The sequence below is a fragment of the Vombatus ursinus genome, unplaced genomic scaffold (assembly GCF_900497805.2).
Source record: "Vombatus ursinus unplaced genomic scaffold, bare-nosed wombat genome assembly UNPS02014818.1, whole genome shotgun sequence".
Classification (NCBI taxonomy): Eukaryota; Metazoa; Chordata; class Mammalia; order Diprotodontia; family Vombatidae; genus Vombatus; species Vombatus ursinus.
The window spans coordinates 6,186,132-6,190,557 of NW_020954596.1; the positions used below are offsets into that span (position 1 = coordinate 6,186,132).

Genomic DNA, 4,426 nt, shown 5'->3' on the forward strand with positions numbered 1-4,426 from the left:
ATAGATAGAGAGGGAACGAGTATTTACTAAGCATGTACTATGTGCTAGGCACTGTCCTAAGCGCTTCACAAATATCATCTCATTTGATCCTCACAATAACCCTGGAAGGTAGGGGCTATTATTATGCCCACTTTACAGATGAGGAAATCGAGGCAGATAGTAATGAAGTGATTTGCCCAGGGAAACCCACTAATAAGTGCCTGAGGCTGGATTTGTATTCAGTTCTTCCTAACTCCAGGGCCAGAGCTCCAGGCACTACCCCAGTCCTCTGCCTCATTTGGAGGAAAAGATCAATGAGTTCAGATTAGACCAGGAGTGGGGAACCTGGGGCCTCAAGGCCACATGTGGCCCTCTAGGTCCTCAAGTTCAGCCCTTTGACTGAATCCAAACTTCACCGAACAATTGGTTCCCCGCCCCTGGACCAGACAGTCCCCGATAAGAATAGCAGCTCCTCTTCTGAACATTAAAAAACTGAATTTTTACAAGTGTAGACCTGAGCTGTCTAATCTGAATTCATTGATCCTTTCCTCCAAGCCTGCCTCAGTTTCCTGAACTGCAAAATCCGGATAATAATAGCACCTACATCATAGAGTTTTTGTGAGGATTAAATGAGATATTTGTAAAGCACTTGGGAGAGTGCCTAGCACATAGTAGGTGCTTAATAAATGCTTGTTCCTTTCCCTTTTCAATCTTAAATTTATCCTCAGCCACTCCTAGAGGTCCCTTGATGTCTTAGCAGACTTGGGGTAATATTAAATTTAAAAATGCCCATTTCCCCTCTACCACAAGAAACCCAAGTTAATACAAAACAGCTACAGAATTTCTTCTCACCCCAAAACATTCAGAATTTAACACAATCTGCAAGGTACCCTAAAAATTTTTAAAACATATCCCTTTCTTTAAATAATTTCCAATGGACTCAATGGACATACCTTGAGAAACCTTGGGAAAAAAAGGATTTGAGGTAACCTATTTCATAGCTAGGGGAGAGGGATCTGCTTGTCATGATCACAGTATTCCAGGAAGGGTTGGAAGGGACTTTGAGATAAGACCTGAGCAGAGAAGGGCACTGAGGAATGGTTACTTCCTCCTTCTGGACCCCACATGTCTCTTTATGCAGCCTAAGATAGCCCGGGCTGCCCCATCACACTATTAAATAATATTGAGCTTATGGTCCACTAAAACCCCAAGATCTTTTTCACAGGAATTCTGGTCTAACCTGTCTTGTGAATTTTACTTCTGGAGCCCAAGTGTAGAACCAAGATAAGTGAACTCATGTTTGCTTTCTACCCCACCTGCTCTATGGGATTCCTGGCTTCCTTCCCAGTTTCAGATGTTCACTGTTTCTATATCAGAAAAAGCTCTGCTCTCAGGGTCCGGAAACATGTGTTCCAATTCCATCTCTGTTACTGAGTAACCATGCACCAGCCCCCTTTAGCAGCAGCTTGGTAGTACAATGGACAGGGTGCTGGGCTTGGAGTCAGGAAGATCTGAGTTCAAATCTGATCTCCAGACACCGACTGTATGACCCTGGACAAGTCATCTAACTGCCCAAAATGCCTCAGGTTCCCCACCTGTGAAATGGGGATAATAATAGCATCTACCTTCCAGAATTGTTGGGAGGGTCAAATGAGATAATATCTGTAAGGCATTTAGCATGGCACCTGGCACAGAATAGGCATTTAATAAACGCTTGTTTTCTTCCTTCTTTCCTTTCCCTCTCTGGACCTCAATTTTCTCCTCTGTAAAATGGAAGGGTTGTACTAGATGACCTCTTGAGGACCCTCCATTTTAAATCTACAGTGTGGGGTGGGAGGGTAGCATACAGTTATCTCTTCCACATCATGGGGGTTTGGGGCATGGCACCCCCAGGATCCAGAAAATCCACATAAAATTTTTTGGCCCTCCCTTCATATTAGAGAAGAAGTCTGAATTATTATGGTACTAAACAATGAAATGTATTGGTATTATGTAATGCTATACATATATTTAATGTATTTCTGAGTTTCCAAACTTTTCCTATGTTGTCTGCTGGCCTTTGTGTGTCTTCTGTGGCTTCCGCAAAACTCCCCCAAAATTCCCATTTAATTTCTTATGCCAACCCATATATATGGAAACTGAGATGGGGAAAGTCACAACGTGGAAGGGATAACTATATTTTACATTCAACAAAGGCAAATGTTTAGTGATCTTAATCAAAAAACAAAGGGGAATTCAGTGTTCAGAAAAGTCATAATAAGCTGCTTTTTTTTTTTCTTATATGTAACCATCAATAGAAGCAGCTAGGTGGTGTAGTGGACAGAGGGCTAGTCCTGGAGTCAGGAAGACCTGAATTCAAATCCAGCCTCAGATACTTACTAGCTGTGTGACCTTGGGCAAGTCACTTTACCCTGTTTGCCTCAGTTTCCTCATCCATAAAATGGGCTGGAGAAGGAAATGGCAAACCACTCCAGTATATTTGTCAAGAAAACTCCAAATGGGGTCATGACTGAAACTACTCAACAACAACAACCTTCAATTGATATTTTCATTGGTTCTCCGTAGGTGGGTGGTCCAGATTTAAGAGGGGTCCTCACAAAGTAACACCATTGGCTGCAAGGGGATCTATCTGAATAAGCCAACCTCAAAGGAAAGGATTCATTGGTTTCATAGGATTTGGGCTTGGAAGAGACTATTTCCAGACCAGACAGTCCCACGCCCTTGTGAAACAGGCAATGAAGCTACGATTCATAAAAGAGAAGGGACTCACGGCAAGAACGGACTCTAGAGCAGGAATTCCAACCCAAGACATGACTCCCAGCGCAGCGCCCTTCATCCGAACATTGGACTTGGCACTGGAGTACACAGGCCCCGGCCTTTCTTCAAGACTCCAGCTCCTCATCCGTAGAATGAAGCAAACAATCCTGGCGCTCCCCACCTGATCAGGTCATATTTCTGTTTTTTAAAGAGCACACTGCAGTAGTCTATGAGACAAAGAGCCCAAAGTTTTGATTCCAAAGAACTGGTTTTGAATCCCAGTTCTGACTAACTCACTTTGTGACATTGTACAAGGCACTTCCCTTCTTATATCTATAAAACCAAGATGGTAATCTGCATACTACTTGTTTAGAGGGTAAAATGAGGAAAGAGCTTGGTAAAACCTCATGTTCTATACAAATGTGAGCTCAAGATTAGAGCAGGACAAATGTCTCGATTTTCAAAAAAAAAAAAAAAAGACAAGGGGGAAGAGATCAGAGTCTACAAATTATAGGCCAGTGGATTTGATTTCAATTCCTGTGGAAAATCAAGAAAGGATAATTAAAGAGATGGTTAATAAACATCTGAAAAAGGAAGCCGTGATTACAAAGAGCTAGTACGTTTCCATCAGGAGCAGGTCATGCCAGACTAATTCTATTTCCTTTTTTGGCAGGGTTACGAAATAAATAGACCAGAAGAAGCTTGTGGTTAGAGTGTAGGTAGACTTTAGCAAAGCATTTGATAGAGAACCTAATGCTAGTCTTGCAGAGAAGACAGAAAGATATGGATTAGAAGATAATGAAATGTCTGAAAATGAATTTGAAACCATTTGAATGACTGGATTTTAAGAATAGTTATTAATGATTGGTCATCAACTTGGTCTCCAGTGGAATGCCTCAGGATCTGTGCTTGACCTTGGGCTGCTTATCATTTTTATCAATGACTTGGTTAATGACAATTATGGTATATTCATCAAATTTTCAAATAACACAGAGCCAGGGTGAGGATCCAAATGGATCCTCTAGAGTTTGGGGAGGAATTTTATAAGATGAAATTCAATAAAGATATATTTGGGTTAAAAAAATAAACTTTACAAATACAGGATGAGGGAGGCATGGTTAGGCAACAGTTTTACAAAGATCTGAGAGTAGTAGAGGGCAGTGAGCTCGCTCTGTGTCAGCAGTGTACTATGGCGGCCAAAAAAAGCCAATGGAATCCTGGAGTTCATTAAAAGAGGTACAACTTTCAGGACCAAGGAAGTGATAGATAGTTCCTCTACACTCTGCACTCATGTTGCATACAGTTCTGGATGCCATGGTCTAAGAAGGACATTGACAAGTTGGGGATAATATGGAAGACAGCATGTTGAAGGGCCTTGAGTCAATATATCATAAAGATTGTTTAGAGGGACTGGGGATGTTTAGGCAAGAGAACAGAAGGCTTGGGAGGGGCACGATAATCGTCTTCAAGAATTTGAAACCTGTCATGTGGAAGAGGGATTGAACTAGCCATGTTTGGTCCAAAGGGCAGATCCAGGAGCCAAGGAAGAAAATTGTAAAGAGATGAAATTGAGGCTTGATGTCAGGAAAACCAACCAACCGACCAAATTCCTAGTAATTAGAGCTATCCAAATGTAGAACAGGCTGCCTCATAAGGTAGTGGTTTCTTCCTTACTGGAAGTCTGTAAGCA

At 41.8% G+C, this 4,426-nt stretch overlaps 1 pseudogene; it reads right to left on the reverse strand.

Annotated features, from left to right (window-relative positions):
- The window catches only part of LOC114023573, an 8,212-nt pseudogene extending 5,331 nt beyond the window's left edge, over positions 1–2,881 (reverse strand).
- Between the last annotated feature and the right edge of the window lie 1,545 nt (positions 2,882–4,426).